Source organism: Ctenopharyngodon idella, chromosome 20, assembly GCF_019924925.1.
Source record: "Ctenopharyngodon idella isolate HZGC_01 chromosome 20, HZGC01, whole genome shotgun sequence".
Lineage (NCBI taxonomy): Eukaryota > Metazoa > Chordata > Actinopteri > Cypriniformes > Xenocyprididae > Ctenopharyngodon > Ctenopharyngodon idella.
The window spans coordinates 22,002,212-22,022,242 of NC_067239.1; the positions used below are offsets into that span (position 1 = coordinate 22,002,212).

The window sequence follows — 20,031 nt, forward strand, 5'->3', positions numbered from 1 at the left end:
GCCATAGTGCTGTAGATTCAGCAGTGGCTGCAAAAAAAAAAAAAACAATATTAAGAATAAAAATCATTCAAATCATGATTGTAATTGATCAGAAAACCAAATTTTACCCAGATTTGAACTATCCAAAATCACAATTTCCCGTCTTTCCTATCTAATGGAATTAGAGAAAATGAAAATCTGCAATCACACAGAACCCTTGCTGATTCTCATTACTTATCAAGCCACACCATGAGATAACCTCATTCATACTCTTCAGTTAGTCCTATTGTCCTCACTGGGTTTTACCTTCTACAACAGTGAAATGAAGTGGAATGCAGCAGTGAGACGTCATAAATCTCTTCAGGATGATAACAATGTGTTTTAAGAGTCATAAAGTGGCCTTAAGTATCTCCAGCACTACTGAGGATTAGCCTGTAAGCATCAGATCCCCTGAGGCCCGACTCATTCATATGCAATGAGCGAAGACCCCTTACTGAACACACACACTGTGCTGAAGGGCCCAGCAAGAGGGTATGAACCCTTGAACATTCTTGGGCTGGTCAACCGTGCAGCCAGCCAATCAATCAACCAATTACCAATCAATCAATAAATCACATGTATGTTTTTATGCAGTGTGTCGAGGAGACAGCCATGGAATTCACTGTGTCTGGTGCTAGTGGGACATGATGCGATAAATTGCGACAAATGCACATGAACACTACGACCGAGAGCTGTGGGAACTAACGGGCCAAATAAACCAATCAGATTAGTGTGTGAAAGAGAAAGTGCTATTTACACTGGGCACAAAAGTAAGATTAACTCTTGCCATAGATTTACTCTTTGCTTGTGTTTGTGTCCACTCTCTTTGTTTACACATTGATTTGATTAGTGACCTTACAGATTCAACAAGACTTATCCCTCCTCTGGGATTTCTGCATACTCAGAGTCAGTAGTGATGTCATTGGAATGTGCAGAGTATTGACCAAACATTACGAAATAACAGCAGATAACATTCTTCAAAAGTCATCCTATCATCTAACATGGGAATTGGCAGGGAATAATGTAAAAAGCCAACAGACTGTTTTGTTTTGAGTAAGAGAGGGCCGTATCTTGTTATGCTTGCCACTGATTCAGCTGACGCTGAAATTCCAGACACCCTCCCGCCGGGTCACAGAACTTATGTTTTCCATGCTTTAATACCACACACATGGACCCGTTGATATTTACAGAGATTTATAGAGATTCAGTAAGGAAGAAGAGCAAAATACAGTATGATAATCAGTGTTGAAGATACTCTTTAACTGTAGTTCACCAAGCTATAAACTACTTATTTCAAGAAGTTAAATAACAATCAAGCTACTCTTTAAAAAAAAAAAAAGACCTAGTTAGCTACACTACAACCTAGACTAATAACAAAAAGTAATTTAAAAGGCAATATTTTAAAATGTATATACAGTCAAACCAAAATGTATTCAGACACCTTGAACATTTCATTCATTAATACAGTTTATTCACTATAGTTTAAAAAAATGGTAATAAAATATGACAAGATCTCTGTGTCAGAAAACAGAAAAAATTAATCTTAATTATGTCAGATAACACTTAAGCAAAACATGGTCAGGTCAAAGTGTCTGAATAATTTTTGGTTTCAAATTTTTATCAATTTTACTGGTAGTCCACTGTATGAAGAATTTTTGGGTATAATATGTCACAGTTTACTTTGCTATCCTCACTTAAATGAACTATAGTGTCCTGCACCCACTAGTAAAAATATATCAAAAATATCAAAAATGTCTGAATAATTTTTGGTTTGACTGTATATACAGTCAAACCAAAAATTATATATATATATATATATATACACACACAAACGCACACGCACACACACACACATTTACAGTAATATTTTATTTTCATAATTTTAAATCAAAGCTGTAATTTAATTTTCTAGTCCAGTTAAGTCAAATAAATAGATAGACAAAATATACAGATAAATAAATTATAAAAAATAAAGCAATGGATAAAATAAAACAAGAAAAAATTAAAGACATAGATACATAATTAGGGGTTTTGAATGAATCTAATATCTAGGTACATTTACACTAATTACAACAACAACAAAAAGAATAAACCATTTAATCATAAGTTACTCAGTTGAGCAATAAAAACAGCATTTAACTAAATTAACCATTATGAAAAAGACTTTGAATCTCAAATCATGAATCATTTCATGACGAACCAATTCACTAGAATGAATCACATTTTTTGCTACATATGAGAGAGCAAAAGAGAAAGATCAGTTAAATCAAAGGAATAGTTTGCCCAAAAATGAACATTCTGTCCTCATTTACTCAAAGCTACTTTTTTTCTTCTGTGTGGAACACAAAAAGGAGATATTTCGAAGAATAACAGTTCTCCATTGTGGACAAAAATAAATAAATAAATAAATTCTCAAAATATCTTCTATATTCCACAGAAGTACGAAAGTTACACAGGTTTGGAATGACATGAAGGTCAGTAAATCATTTTTGGGGTGAACTATCCCATTGGCAGCAATGTAGTGCTGTGATACACTTCTAGTGGCCAACCTGTGTGAAAGGCTGCTTTTTTTGATTAATTACATGTGTGCAAAAAAGGTGTTGTGTTTAGAGTTTAATATATTACATAAACTCAGTTTGGTGCCTCAAAGTTAAGTGAACGGCTTTCATGACTCCCCACATGATCAGACATTGACACTTGACACTGTGAATGCCGGCCACTCCACATCTTTGAAAAAGAGCATCAAAAAACAGCCCATCACATCCCTTTCTTTCTTCTGTCCTTTCATTCTCCCACATAGCAACTTTTTTCCCCTTTCTCTATCTCTGGATCTCTCTCTCTCCGTCTGATAGCTTGCTCTCTCCCCCTCTCTGGACTCTGTGCTGTGGGTCCTTCTGACAAAAGGAATTGTAAGGATGAGCCTAACCGGTATTGGCCCACACAATGGGCCCGAAGAATGTGGAGAGGGACAAAGGGTAGCCATTGGCTGTGTTAGCCCTGGGGTGACAGATCCGAATGGACGGATGAACACGGGGGCTGCGCTCAGGTCTGCGAGGGACCGGCCAACCCCCCGCCAGGCTTGCCCGAAAAGCACTGCGGTCAGGGCCCGCAAACAATCGACCAGCGCTAACTAGCCGCCCCGCTTGGCTCTCCCCCACTCGTGGTGATTGATATGGGAAACGCAGAGCGCACTGTCTTGTTATTGTGCTTTCAGCCTGCAATTATCGCCTTCGCCTCATGCAAATATCAGAGATTAGGTCGCTAGCATTTAACACTGATTTTGTATACATAACAGGTTTAGATGGGCCTTCAAATACCACGGTTATGCCCGGCACCCAGCGAGAACATCTGAAACGAATGCAAGAGACTAATGAAAGCACTCGACTGACATAAGTATGGAGGCATGGAAATGAATTCATATGTGTTGCTGTAAGAGTGAATGGCTTCCCTCATGGGATGATAAATTAAAAGAGAGGTGTGGATTTGTGTGGTGATCAGACATGTGATGTGTGTGAACATTTTTTGGGCAGCACATGTGCTGTTCTTCAGGGTTTCAACAGTGTTGGGGAAAGTTACTTTTAAAAGTAATGCATTACAATATTGTGTTACTCCCCAAAAAAGTAACTAATTGAGTTAATTAGTTATGAAAAATAATGCGCTACTTTACTTTTGCATTACTTTTTCACACCTGGGCTGGGCTTGCTTGTTTGTTTTTTAATAACAACAAAAAATGTCCTATTTCTGGCAAATGTTAAGGCCCTTTCACACCAAAAAAAGTCAAATGTTTACACCTGTACAGTAGAGGGCACAGCTCAAACAAACCTTTCAGCTGTGCTGCCATTCTGGATTAAAGAAGAATAGGATACAGGAGAAGAAAGTTCAACACTCTTATTTCTAAATCTAGTATAAAGTAATGTCTGCTTATTAGTATGGTTGAATTGGATCCTTGAAGGTCAGCAGCAAAGGCACTGGTTAATAAAGTGAGATTAAATACATAAAGTACATTGTAAAAAGTAATACGCTATATCTACTCCATAAAATTTTGGCAACAGATTACAAGCAATATTATTAATTAAATTCAACAAATAGAATTGAGTTAGAATTAATCAAATGAATTCCTTAAATGTCAACCATTTAAAACAAGTAAAATATAAGTAAAATTTAAACAAAAATATCTGAATAACAGAGAGACGTCAAAGATGAATTAAGACCTCTTTATTTTTTATTGCCAACAACGAAGACATCTGACGATAACAAGCAGAATCACTGAAGGAATGAGAAACACAAGAATTAACAGAGGTTTAGATGTTGATTTTACTGAAAATGTTTTGCCACCATTATGGTGATCAGTGTTTCGTTTAGTTGGGCAGTTTCACTCTTTGCTTTTTATGTCAGTTTGTGGTTTTTGTAATGTTGTTTGCTAATTTTACACATTTTAAATGGTTGACTTTTAAGGAATTAATTTGATTAATTCTAACTCAATTCTTATATGATGAATTTGATTAATAATATTGCGTGTAATCTGTTGCCACAATTTTGTGTAGATAGAGCATATTACTTTTTACAGTGTATATTTTTGTAATTCAATATATCTAATTATTACAGGTTTATGTAAAATTCTGAGATTGCATTTCACTGTTTTTATTCATTTTGATTAAACCCAAACCCTTCAAGTGAGATGAGTAAATGCATGTTCACATTTAGTCTTGAACTACAATAACCATCATATTTACACAGTGCACACAACACCTCTGCACTTACTTTTGATTTCTCTCAGTATGGGGACAGGAAAGCTGTCAGTCAATAAATGTGAAAAAGTAACTTGCATTAATTATTTGAAAAAGTAACTTAGATATTTTGTTGTAAATTGAAAAAGTAATGTGTTACTTTACTAGTTACTTGAAAAAAAGTAATCTGATTATGCACCTCAAGTTACTCGTAATGCGTTACCCTCAACACTGGGTTTTAGTGTACCTGTACAAAGCCAAAACACCATTAAATCAGATTTCATCCATCAAATGCATCAATATAAACATTACTCTACAGCAGTGATTCTCAACCAGGGGCCCACAAGATGACTTAAATTGATTTAAAAATAAGACAAATGTCATGCATGGCTGCACGACGAAGAAGAATTAAACAGAAAACTTTTATTAACACTTATAAACTAATAGCACTCAGGAGATCGCAGAGAAATACAGGAGAACACAACCACTACACATAAACAAGACCGAACAAAGAACTGAGGAAACTATGGGCTTAAAAACAAAGGGAGACATAATGAACTGAACAGAAACAGGTGCCTTCTGTAGAGCTTCTTAAAGCTGCAGTCCGTAACTTTTTTGGTTAAAAATGATCCAAAATAAATTTCTGAGCAAGTATATAACCAGCCAGTGTTCAAAACTATCTCCTTACCTTAGCCCGATTCACAACGGTAAGCTTGTAAGCTTGTAAGCTTGAATTTCTAATTCAAGTGGTACTGGTAGGTTTCTGCGGGAAATTCGAGCATGCCACCGTTCGTCTTTGCATCATTATGTCACGTCTGTTTACATAAAGAAGGAGTCCCAATTAGAGAACAAAGTATAACAATTCTTTAATTCTGCAAATAACTGCAATTGCAGGTTTCAAAAAGAGATGGTGACAAAGAGGCAAAACTTATGGACTGCAGCTTTAACTGCTGACATTGAATTTGTTTCATACTGATTCATTTTAAAACATTAGGCCTATCAGTTATTTTCCTGTTTATTAAAGTGAATCTGCTTTGAAACAATCTGTATTGTATTGTAAAGTGCTATACTGTAAATAAATTTGACTTTACAATGGGTGGCCTTGGAATCAAAAAGGTTGAGTACCATTGCTCTAGTCTATAGCCATTTATAAATCAATTTCTGTTATTCTCTGTGGCAATTTAAGCTTCATCACACCTTTACAGACTGCTAACCTGCAAATACCACACACAGGGAAAAGTGTCAACATGTTCACACTCATATATGGACCATTTGCTACCAGAAATTGTAAAAATACTCTACATGCACATGGGCAAACATCTTATGAAGAGCATTTTTACAGTAGCAAAGCTGGTGAGAAAAATCCAACTGGCATCATAGCTATACACCCAGCAAATCCAGAAACATCCTCCAGTTACATAATTTTAGAGGAAGCATCTGCAAATGGACTTTTGTTCCAGTGTCTCTGTTGTTTCCTTTAGCTGTGCTTAAAGAGGGCAACAAGTCCAAATACACAGAACTCTGCCAAACAGCACCTGGAAATGACATTCACTGCACTACAGTCTTGCATTTCAGTGAAAAAAAAAAAAACGTATTTGAATGCTTATACAAAAGAACAATTGGTAAGGCAGATTACATTAAACGCAGAGTCTGTTTGTTTGATATAGCTGTAATTTGATCCTAACATCTTACGAACCGCATCACTAAAAGGATGTGCACGGTTTAATGCACACTGAGACCACATAACGTGCTTTTATTGTACACTTAAGGCATTGTCTACATGGATGACTGACCTCTGAAAAGAGGAGGTAAAGTTCTTGTATATAGACCACCATTTGCCTTACACTATCAAAAAGCAACCAATACCACCGTATTGTATGTTTGTATTAAAATGATATTATTTATTAATACAAAGTCACAAAAAAATAGCTGTATTGTTGCAGTTAGGCCTATTATTTTTTGACATACTTGTGTATTTATTTTTTTATATTTGGTCTTTATTTATATAAAAATAAATATTATGTAAATCTAAATTACTTCCACTGGTGGAATCTAACTGTTCAAAAGTTTGGGGTCGGTATGATTTTTTAACAATTTTGAAAGAAGTCTGATTGAAAGAATTTGAAAAAATTCTTACCAAGGCTCCACTTATTTGATAAAAAATACAGTACAAATTATATTAATATATAATATTTTATCAATATTATAATAATATATTACATTATATAATTATATAAAATAATATATGCAATATAATATCATTTAATATATATTATATATGATAAAAATATAATTTATAATATAAATATTAAAAAAATATTATCAATTTAAAACAGTTGTGCTGCTTATAATTTTTGTGGGAACCATGATACATTTTTCTCAGGATTCTTTAATAAAAAGAAAGTTCAGAAAACCGCATTTATTTGAAATCAAAATCATTTGTAACATTATAAATATATTTTCTGTCACGTTCAAACAATGTAATATACCCTTGCTGAATAAAAGTATTATTTAACATTAGTATTAATTTTTAAAAATACTATTTTATTAGTATTAATAAAAAAATCTTACTGACCCTAAACTTTAAAAAAAAATACACTCTTAAAAAAGGTTCAGTGTTGTAAATAGAACCCTAGAGTTCTTCACTCAGTTTTAAAGAACCCTTCAATGTAAGGAGAAATGTCTTAAATGATTGCATACATTCATGTTTAACAGGTTATTTAAATTTTTTCTAGTGATGAAGTAGGTTAAAATTCTAAATAAATTAAAACTAAATAATTTAAACTAAATCCATAAAATTATCCCATGATGGGAACCCCTAAAAGGTTCTACATATGAAGCGACTGACAGAACCCTTTAAGATTCTGTTTAGAACCTTTTCTTCTAAGAGTATATAAAAATAATATTACTATTAATTATAAAAGTAAGATTTTATTGCTCCATTAGTCATAACATCTTTGTAGTCAGCCAATCATGCTTCAGGGAGCCAAAAGAATGCTATTCTGTTAAAGAAAAAAAAAAAAGAAAAAGAAAAAAATAACATTGAATTTTGTCAAATTTCAATACTTCGCATTCAGCATTTTGGAGGTGCAACTGCCTCCCAGGAGAAATTGCCTCAGACTCACACGCACCTTCACTGAAGCAAGCAGTAAAGGAAATGCTTGGCTCTTTGTTTGTCCTGCAGGTTATGAGAGATAGTGAATGTGGGGACGGAGTCGTTCACTCATAAAGGAGCTCCCACATTGTTCTTAACGGCAAGGCAGGTGGGGGTGATATATCAGTGGGGTCCACTCTTATTCTCCCCTGCACAAGAAAACAGAAGGACGGTCATATATTTTTCTCTTGGACACTTTTACAGCCTCTGTTATGAGTGAGGACCAGCCTGTTCACACAATGGACACATACTAATGTCATATGTTAAAGCACATGAGCGATCTGTTAAGACAGCATGTAGACAATATAGAGCTTAAAACTGAGTAAGAGTGTGTTTATAGACACGCATGCAAAAACATGAGGAGACAACAGCTCCCATATCATGGCAGATAAAGATGATAAGATGAAAATATAAACTGCATTAAATAAATAGATAAATGTGAATGATAAAAATGATAAGATGTAAATGTACTGTGCACAAAATAAATAAATTAGTAATGATAATAATTCATAGATGCATAAGCAGTTTTAAAATAATGTTGTGAAGTGTATCTATCCAATCAATGTTATTGACCTCATAAATATGCAAATAAGAATGTTAATCCAGGGTTTACAAATGTACTGTGAAATCTTGACTACCCAGGACTAATTACTTATCCAGGATGAACAATGTGAAGCATGTAAAAAGATAACCCAATTTTTAGAATGAAGCTTTTCAAGTGTGAAAAAAGGCTCATTATAGTCATTCGTTTTTCATGCGCATCCTTTTACTAATTATAACTTCTCAATCTGATGATGCTGACAAATGTTTATTGATACTTTCTTATGGTCTTATCTAACAAGTCTATCCAATGTCTTGAAGCAAAAGCAGTACTGCATTTAAATGGGAAATACCAAGACAGTGGGCCAGACGATATCAGCCTAGAGCGCAGTGAGTGAATGTGTGGGATAACCGCATTAGGGAGATTTGATACCACTGTGGTTTGTAATCCTTTTGAAGTGAGATCCTTTTCCAGCAGTGGTCGAAACACAATCCTCAGTTACAGACCCTGGAAGTGATGGTCTTTTTTACCCTTATTCAGTGAAATTTTGGAATGCTATTCAGAATGATGAGGAAAAAACTGACGAGTAGAGCTCAACTTTAACAAAGTGAGAAAAGAGGATGTGTTGCTATTATATAGGAAATGAATGGATCAGAATGATCAAAGCACTGTAATGTGGAGTTGTTGATTTCATTTAATTTATTGTTGTACTTATATTTCCTATATTTCCTCTCTTTACAACATTCACTGCAATGCATTTTGTGGAAACACAAGAAAACTAACCTTGTTGAGTCGAACTTAGTTGAACTGAATTGAATGGAATTATATTCACTTTAAATTAAATTTAAGTCAAATAAATTAAATTGTACGAGGAAATATGAGGACGTTTAAAATAAATTATCAAATAAAATAAAATAAAATATGACCTACAGATGATAAGCAGTTTGGATGGATGGATGGATGAATAAAATAAAATAAAATAAAATAAAATAAAATAAAATAAAATAAAATAAAATGTGACTCTACAGAGGATAAGCGGGATGGATGGATGAATGGATGGATGGATGGATGGCTAAAATAAAATGTGACCCTACAGAAGATAAACGGTTTGGATGGATGGATGGATGGATGGATGGATGGATGAAATAAAATAAATTGTGACTCAACAGAGGATAAGCGGGATTGATGGATGGATGATGGATGGATGGATGGATGGATGGATGGATGTATGGATGGATCAAATAAATGTGACCCTACAGAGGACAAACGGGTTGGATGGATGGATGGATGGATGGATGGATGGTATAAAATAAAAACTGACTTTAAATTGAATTGAATTAAATGTAATTTAATTCACCAGTACAACAACAACATGTTGTAGAGAGACAAATAAGGAATATAAAACAACAAAGAATAACAATAACTTAGTATTGAGCACTGTAACAGATTACAATATACTGGTTATTTTTCCCATAAAACGTATACTACAGCATAATTAAACTGAGGACGAAAGCTCTGCCTACTTCAATTAGCACACATGGGCCTCACCTTACATGCAACCTAACCTCAGTGCCCACATTTGAGTGTGTGTGTGTGTGTGTGCATGGAGGGGGCCTACTTTAGTTGAGGTGCACATGAGATTCACAAAGCCCTCAACTCATCAAGTAAAAGAAAAAGGCCACCAATGCAGAAATTGGGGACCATGGGAGTTTTTGTGGGACTTCGACATCAACACCCCCTACCCCCACCCCACCCCGTTCTTCTTCAAAGTGCACACCGGCAGTTGAGGGGCGTGGCCCATTGAGAGAGGGCTGGATTTGGGCCTTTGTCCCTCTGGCTTCAGGGGCGAATGACATCTTGAACGCTTCAAGAAGATTAAATAGCAAAGCCCAGTCGGAAACAGAGAGAGAGAGCAAGGGATAGAGAATAAAAGAGGAGAGAGGTAGAGAGAGGAATGGCGAGGGTGGGACCCAAGGGTTTGTAAATGTCCGTTGGGGAAATGGAGATTTGGAGAAATGGATTCGGAGAGGAAAAGGGGAATGTTGAGGAGAAAAGAGGATAATGAGAGGAGGAGAGGAAAAGAGTAGCCTCAATGAATAGGATTAGACTGGTCTTACCGTAAGGAGAGAGAGATGGAGAGAAAGAATGTAGAAAGGACACGGAGAGGATGGAGGACTGTGTGTGTTCATCTCATACACTTCACATCACAGATACAATGTATGATGGGAGGTACTTGACACAACGGTCTACACCATACTAAGTCTTTAATAACAGCAAGAGTTTTTTTTAAAAAAATACCCTGCGAGAAACAGCTGCTAATTAAACAAATAAGAAAGAGATTTCTGAAATGCACAGAGCATAAAGTGTGCAGTCAATGTTACTACTGTTAAAAAATGGTGATCGTGGCACATGAAATGGAAAACAGTTAGCCGCAACACAACATGATATGCCGATTTATTCATTACACTGATTAATCAGCATATCATGCAATTATCATGCCTAGTACAAATAAATAAAAAATATTAAATAATTAAAACATCATGTGGAATACCTACAAACTGTTAAGAATATATTTTTTTTAAATTTAGGGGGGAAAAAAAGAAAAATACACAAGCATCTTTTCAAATGACTTATATTTTTGAATAGTATTTTAAAACATTTGTACTCTACCATTCAAAAAAAATTAGAGTCAGTAAAATTTTTCTAAAAAAATTAATATATTTATCCAACAAAGATGCGTTAAATTGATCAAAAGTGACAGTAAAGACATTTATAATGTTGCAAAAGATTTCTATTTAAAATGAATGCTCTTCTATTCATCAAAGAATCCTGTACAAAAAAAAAAAAAAATAGTAATGGCTGCTGAAAGCTTTGTCATCACAGGAATAAATGAAACTTAAAAATATATTAAAATAGAAAATAGTTTATATAAATTGTAAGAATATTTCACAATTACTGTTTTTACCAACCCAATCTCACAGCAATTCGTACGTATTTTACGAGGTGGCTAATTCGTACGACCTCACTTGTACAAATTTGTACGTTTTTTGCTAAATCATACGTATTTTACGAGTTGCTAAATTCGTATGAATTCATAGGAATGACTTACCCCTAACCCCGCCCCTAAACCTACCGTCACTGGGGTTTAGACAAATCATATGAATTTGTATGAGTGACGAATTGGTCGTGAGATAGCGTTGGATTTTACTGTTTTTGATCAAAAAAAAAAAATTGATCAAAACAGAGAAAATCTTACATTCCCCAAACTTTTGAACAACATATAACATATATACAATAAAGCTTAAAATAGCAGTTAAGAGTGAAACAAATATAAACAAAAGAACAAGCATTTTACTACTACAGCGTTTTTTACACATTATTTCAGGTACCCAAGAAAAGAACCTGATCTTTCACCCTCTTCAAAAAAACCAAAACAAGCAAAGCAAAACAAAACTCCTCTCTTCCTTAACTCTTTCCTGCCCTTCTCCTCATCTACTCTGCACTGTTTTCACTTGTATTTAAGAGAATGTCATTCAAAAACCATCAAAATTGCCACAATCTGCCACATTTGAATCTTACAGGCCTACACTAACACTGTATGTGGTTTTGTTCATTGTAGAGGATGTTGTAGGCTCCTGGGCTGTACTGTTAAGAACGCCCCATCCCATGGCAGAACACTTTTATCCTTTATGCGTGGGTCAGTGGGCGCCCCCTGGGGGGAAACAACCCCCAGGATTAATGATATGCGTGACATGCATTGTGTGACCCCCTTGGGGTGTGGGGGTGATGCGGGTTGGGTTATCTAAACTCCCCCTCATCTTGCCCTCAGAAAAGCTAGTCAACCTGCTAAAGAAATTCAAGAATGTGCATCGGAATGTGCTGGAATATCTGTGTGTGACTGTTGTTATGAGGCGGAGAGAAAGCTGCGTTCAATAAATGACTGATGTTGCTCAAACAGGACAGAATCTGTCATTGTCTTTGCTATTGAGTCAAGTACAAGAAAAGTGGACAAGGAGAAGATGTCTGATGCATTATACATGATTTTTATGTTAAATAGCGAGTTAATTGCTCGGATATATTTGTATAGATTTTTTTTTTATTAAAATAGAATTTTTTTGTTCACCTTTTTACCATAAACAAATTAATAAAAAATAAAATAGTAATAAAAAATAAAATAGTAATTATAATTATAAATGCCATGTAAAATATGTAGAATTTACATTTAAACTTGGTGGTGGTTGGGGGGTTCTGAAAAAGATATTTGATAATTTAGGCAAACACACAAACCTCTCTATGACTTATACTGAGATTTTGAAAAGAATTAAAACATTTATTAAAAATTGTATTTTATAGTTATTATATAATTATATAAAAATTATATTTCTTATTTAAAAATGAATCATAAAATTATACCAGAAATAATAACTCTCACATGTCACTGTGTGAATTATGGAAATGTGCCAAGGATTTATGCATTAATTCCATAGCTTTCATGTTTTCATCCCTTTAGAATAACCTGTGTGTCCCTATTGCATATTCTGTGAGTTTTTTTTTTTTTTTTTTTTTAGTATGCATTGTACACCGGTACGCTGGTGCACATTATTAATGAATTCACACTTAAAGCCTTTCATGTTTTCTCCTCCTGTCACTCTCTCAGCATCCCTCCATCTGAGACGACGCGGTCCCTCGTTCCGGTTGAAAAAGAGGGGTAGGAGAGAAAAGGGGGCTTCACTTCACATCCAGTGCAGCATGAAAAACGGGTTCCTTCCCTTCACATGCAAATCTAGCATTACATAACTAGACAATCTGCTTGGGAGTCTAAAACTCACACGTAGTTTTGACGCACACACACACACGCACAGTGAATGGAGAATGATGCCTTTATCCTGTATGTAAACATGGCTATTTTAGTTACTTGTAAAAGGTCAGACAAAGAAAACTGTGAGTTACACTGAGCTGAGATCAGCTTTAAAGCAGATTAATTCTGTATACTAAATAAAAACAGGGTGACTTCAAAACAGAACAGATTTAATGCAAATTTCTATCACCTAATCCTAACCAATACACTAACCGTAACTCATAAACATTTTTCTGCATTTAATTTAAGAAAAAAAATATGATGATTTGGAGATGACTAAAATTAACATTACCTTTCAATTGATCCTAATGCTAGGAATGTACTATCCTCAACTATGTGAATGTCTCAGCAGAGCATTGTTTGTTTGTTCGGTACATTTCACTGTGGATTCTTTGGTAAATCAGTCGCAATTTCAGTGCAGGCTTTGCAAACAGACTTTTACTGTAAGATATGGACCTGACAGTAATGCCACAATATGTAAGCAACCGTGTTAATTCTAATGCCTCATCTGTGATTTCTGATATGCAATTGGTCACGTACAGTCAGACGTTCTTTGTCTCAAAATCGTTTATTGCTGTTTATGCGTCAGTAAATCAAGCCAGTGACTAAACGATCAACTTCACATTGTTTGTAGCATGAAAATAATCTGTTATTTAAATTGTGATTAAATTATATACAGAAAGCAATCAAAGAACCCTCCTTTTATAATCGTTGGAGCTGTCAATTACACAGTGCTAGTTTATCTGAGACTTTCCATATTTAACGAGGTGGCTAATTCATATGACCTCACTTGTACGAATTTGTATGTTTTTTGCTAAACCGTACGTATTTTACGAGTTGCCAAATTCGTATGAATTCATAGGAATTATCTACCCCTAACCCCGCCCCTAAACCTACCCATCACTGGAGTTTCGACAAATTGTATGAATTCGTACGAGTGACGTTGTACAAATTCGTACGAATTAGCCATCTCATAAAATACATACGAATTGGTACGGGGATAGCGTTCGATTTTCGCCAAAACTTTCGCAGTTATAATCAATGACACTGTCTACACTGCACAATGAATCTTTTTACGATCTTTTCAACAGCTGTAATAGTAAAAACATAGTAAAAGTTTTCGAGAGAGTAACACATTTCATATGAAAAGATGTTAGCCAGTCATAGCAGTGGGCGTTTACACTGAAGTCTCACAGCAGACACGGCCCTTCCAACAGAGCATTCAAATCAGAGGGAGAAAATTAATGGTAGAAAATGGCCTTTTATTTCTAAATGACGACAATTTTGTAAAAATGTAAAAATCACACTAACATAATAAATGCACCTCAGGAAACATTATAAAATAAAGAAAAATGCAGTTCAAGACCCTTTTAAGTCAGTTTAATATACTTTAAGTTGAAATGACTTTGAAATGACAAGTTGATTATACTTAAAAATTTAAGTTAACTTAGGTGGGAATTTTTTACAGTGTGAAGATGTCTCCAAATGTCCTTGAAAATTAGCTTTTTTCAGATTTAGTTAACTTCTGTTAACAAATCTTTCCTGAAACTATAGATATACAAGTACATAAATGTATATACACACACACATCTTCAAATGTCCTTGAAAATTAGCTTTTTTTTTTCAGATTTAGTTAACTTCTGTGGATAAATATTTCCTCAAACTTTAGATACATAAGTACATAAATGCATACACACACAGACACACACACACGTTCGTTTTTTTGTGAATTGTGGGGACATTCCATAGTCGTAATGGTTTTTATACTGTACAAACCGTATTTTCTATCCCCCTACACTACCCCTACCCCTAAACCTACCCATCACAGGAAACTGTGCACATTTTTACTTTCTCACAAAAACTCATTCTGTATGATTTATAAGCCTTTTGAAAAGTGGGGACATGGGGTAATGTCCTCGTAAGTCACCTCTTTTTGTAATACCTATGTCATACCCATGTCATTATTCACATTTGTGTCCTGATATGTCACAAAAACGTGCACACACAGACACACAGACATACACACACACACACACACACTGGGCTTCTGGATGGGATGCAGTCAGGATGGAGAGAGTGGATAATGTGGTAATTGGATGAGTCAATGACTCTGCATGCTTTAAAAGAAGACGACGCCTCCCTCCACTGCGCCTTTCATCTCCTAATCATTTATTCATCCTTTTATTTTTGGATGAATGCTCATCTACCTCCTTCTTGTCTGTCTGTCTGTGTGTGTCTGTCCTTTGGCAGCTCTCATGATGAGATGGAACATCTCACCCTCTCCCTCAGAACACACACGGAAGCAGACAATGAGGATTATGATGTGAAGGCAATGCTGATTATTGTGATTTCGGTTGATTTGAATTAATTCCATTTTGATTATGAAATTCTTGGTTTAATACCTCATCAATCAGAGAAAAACGCGAGAGTTGCCACATTTCAAATTCACACAAATGTTGCGATTTACTAAAGGTTTGAACGTATAAAAACACAAGCACAGCTGACAGTACATGGACAAAATGACTGAGCTGATCTACTTTAGCCACACAATATATGTTATAATTTGTAGAGTTCAGGCTTTTCCAAATGTTTTAAAGATGTATGTGACCGGCAAAGTTTAAAACAACTGTTTTAGTGCAATAGTTGATTAACAGGTAAGTAGGTGGTCTCTTGCTTTTGTCTGGAACGCATTAGCTTATCCGTTTATCAGGACGCATTAGTGTGTACACAAATGTGATGTGGCCACATGTGGGTCACGATTGGATCACAAAACGTTTTAGACCAGATATAAATTAGATGATCTGAAATGGATCTTAATATGAGGTGTAAACTGAGTCATGTTGAACTATGGTACATTTATTAATCATGTCGTTGAGTGCTTGCTTGACGTGCAAGAACCAATGAGGGTCATTCTCGCATGTCACGCCAGCATGTTTGAGCTTCTGTAAGAACTAATGAGGTTTGTTCTCGCTCGTCAAGCAAGTACGGTTGAGCTTCTGTTTACCATATTTGAGTGTTCTATGTACCTTTGCTAATCAGTGTTTATATGTGAATAAAAAAGCCTAAATTAACATCACAAAGCAATTGTGTCTCTTCAGAAGACTTCGATTAAACAGCTTGATTCATATGGATTTCTTTAGGAACGTTTTGACTTTTGTCAAGGGTTTGGGGTGAATATACTTTTAATGAAAGGACAGAAATCTCTCAGATTTCATTAAAAATATCTTCATTTGTATTTAGAAGATGAACGAAAGCCTTATGGGATTGGAACAACATGAACGTGAGTAAATGATGACAGAATTTTCATTTTTGGATAAACTAACCCTTTAAAATCCCACAGTATTTTTGCTACATAGGCACACAAATCAGAAAATCAACAAGAAAACTCTCTCTGTCACTCATTGACCTATATAATGAACATGACTTTCTAGAGACTGACAGAAATGAGAGCTACAGTATGTGTACGTATACACCTGTATCTAAATTGAAGAGTTTTGTGCTCTCTAGTCTGTGGATGAGTTTGCATGTGTGTTTACGCGAGTGAGTTTGTGCTTTCTCCCTCGTCTCTTTTGATCCGGCGTGTGTCAGTCTGAAGTCCAGAACACATATTAAGTTACCGTGGGTAAGAGGAACCTCCTTCACACAGCGCCGTTCAAAGCGCCGTCGCCAATCAGCCAGCCGTTTCAGACCCCTCTGTCTGTGGCATCAGGAAATGGGAATGAATTTGATGGAGGTCTGATTTTTTTTCCTCCCGCACTGCCTTTTATCTCCCCAAGCTTTGGATTGTAATCATTACACATCAGGTTAACAGACAGCACCAATGCACTGATTACACTGGGCAACGCTTAATAGAGAGAGAGATGTAGGGAAAGGAAAGAGATTGTGGCAAGAATTACTTTCTCATTGGTGAGTGACAGATGAGATTTTCGGGCCTCAGACGCACTCGCAGAAGACTAATCATTCTGACCGCATAAGCAATCCCATCTGACGAGACTTTAATATGAAACACACATGGAGAACTAACACATAGCGCATGCAGAAAAACATAACTGGTCCAACAGATTCTTGAACAGATCACTCTTATGAGTCGGTTCTTTTAACAGAATCAAAAATATGTAACGTGACCAGTGTAGACCAACCGATTCGTGAACGGATCACTCATACCCAAAACTTACAACCTTCATTATGTTGTAGGCTATTTAAAGCTTGTGTAGTTACTGACTGGTTGAACATATGAAGATATTTTAATGAAATCGGAGAAATTTCTGTCCCTCCATTGACAGTCTATGCAACTGACACTTTGACTCTTCAAAAGTTCATAAAGAGATTGTAAAACTAATCCATATGAATCAAGCGGTTTAATCCAAATTTTCTGAAGAGACTTGATCACTTTATATGATGAACAGATTGAATTTAGGCTTTTAATGACAGATAAACTTTGATCAGTGAACATAAACAGAAGCTCAACCGAACCTGCTTGATGCGCAAGAACAAACCTCTTTGGTTCTTGCGGAAGCTCAAACGTGATGTGTAACACACAAGAATGAACCTCATTGGTTCTCACATTGATACCATTGGTAGATACCAATGATACCTCATTGGCATCTCTTTATGAACTACTTTAGAAAGCATCAGAGTGGTAGTTGCCAGTGTCAATAGAGGGACAGAAATCTCTAAGATTTCATTAAAAATATCTTCATTTGTGTTCCGAAGATGAACGAAAGTCTTACGGGTTTGGAACGACATGAGGTTGAGAAAATGAAGACATTATTTTTATTTTTGGGTGAACTAACCCTTTAATATACAGTATTTCAAAATGTAATTTATTCCTTCTTAATATTTTTGTGGAAACCATGATACATTCTTTTCAGGATTCTTTGATGAATAGAAAGTTCAAAAGAACTGAAATCTTTTGCAACATTATAATTATAAACTGTCAAAAGTATACTAAATACTAAAAGTTTTGTTTAAAAAAAAAACTGACCCCAAACTTTTGAATCATAATGTATAATAAAATTTCAATCATTTGCAATTGCATTTTTTCTAATATTTTTTAAATCAAATATTAAGGTACTAAAAGAATTATTAAATGGAATCACATGGAACTGAATCATTAAGAGGAATCCAGACCAGAACAATTCCCATGCTTAATTACAACACACACAGAAAAAAACTTAAAAACTAGTGTTTCCTCAGTATCACACATACATCAAAGTTTCATAGACAGTTATTTGATACAATCCCCACTGCAAACCGTTTCATAAAGTGATGGGGACAAATTTGCAAAAAAGTGGTAGGGACGTAAATGCGAGTGTGCCGTGTGTTTGTGTGTGTCAGGCTGGAAGCGCATCACAGACACAAAAACAACATGCCAACCCTGAGTGGCCGTATCTGGGCAACCCTGCCACACAGCGCCTGGCGCCCTCCTCCTCCGCTCCTTTGTGCCAGGGCCAGCGCCACGTCAACTTCACACCACCGCACACCATGGCCCGTGCGCCCTGCCTGCTGCGCCACCAGAGAGAGGGGCAATGTGGGATACGTCTCAATCCACGGGATGGTGCCTCCCCCCTGCGCCGGCTCTCCTCCCTCCTCGTGGCTCCTGATCCCCTTCTCCCGCTGTTCTCCCTCCTCTCGTCTCTCCCACTGTCAATGTGTCTTAAGAACGCTCTCATCCTCTCATCTCTTTCTTCCCATCTTGTTTTCTCACTGTCATTCACACTGTATCTCTCTCATCATCCCTCCCCCAACCTCCAAATGACTCCCTCTCTCCCTCAGCCTCCCACTCGTCTGACTCTGCCCCTCGCTCTGTCTTTTTATCTTCCTCTCTTTCTCCCATACCGTTTCTCTATCTTTCCCCATGTCTGTCTTTCTGCCTGACAGATCAGAGGGGCATAAGCTTCTTTCTTTCAGACCACAGGAGTCCTCAAAACCTCCCCTGCCAGAGAACAACGCAGTGAACCTCCCACCACACACACACACACACACTTTGTAAACCTATCTAGAAAAAGGTGAAGGATTCACATGAAAGAATAAATGAGAACAGTAACTCAATTCGGAATTTAATGTAAAAACAAAAAGAAGTGGATGAGGAATAACATAATAGACTTTGAGTAAGAGAGTCTGTAACTGTCAATGTGATAGATCAGTCAGTGTGTGAGAGCCATCATAATAAAATAAAACACAAAAATACATTTTCAGGTTGTTTTATTCTTCAGTGGACAATTCTTCATTTAAAGCTCTGTTTTAATTAAATTATTCAAGCTGTTTCATCTATGTGAAAATATTAATCCACTCTAAAAAATGCTGGGTTGTTTCAACCATGTTTGGGTCAAATATGGAGAAACCCAACTTTTTGTTTAATTTTTTTTAATTAAATTTTTAAGCCCGACGGTTGGGTTTGTCCAAATTTGTCCCAAACACGCACTTTAAAAGATGCTGGGTTGTTTCAACCCATGTTTGGGTCAAATTTGGACAAACCAAACTTTTTGTTTACATTTTTTAATTACATTTTAAAGCCCAACGGTTGGGTTTGTCCAAATTTGACCCGAACACGCACTCTAAAAAATGCTGGGTTGTTTCAACCCATGTTTGGGTCAAATATGGACAAACCCAACCGTTGAGTTAAAAATTTAACCCAACTGTTGGTTTTGTCCATTTCTGACCCAAATTTGGGTTGAAACAACCCAGCATTTTTTAGAGTGTGGGTTGAAACAACCCAGCATTGTTAGAGATT

At 35.8% G+C, this 20,031-nt stretch overlaps 1 long non-coding RNA gene across 1 annotated transcript in view; it reads left to right on the forward strand.

Annotated features, from left to right (window-relative positions):
- LOC127502357 (uncharacterized) overlaps nucleotides 1–14,622 on the forward strand; it is a 30,088-nt gene extending 15,466 nt beyond the window's left edge. The window contains exon 3 of the long non-coding RNA XR_007926840.1: nucleotides 13,098–14,622. This is a non-coding gene — a long non-coding RNA (uncharacterized LOC127502357). The remainder of the gene's footprint in view (nucleotides 1–13,097) is intronic.
- Nucleotides 14,623–20,031: the final 5,409 nt, after the last annotated feature.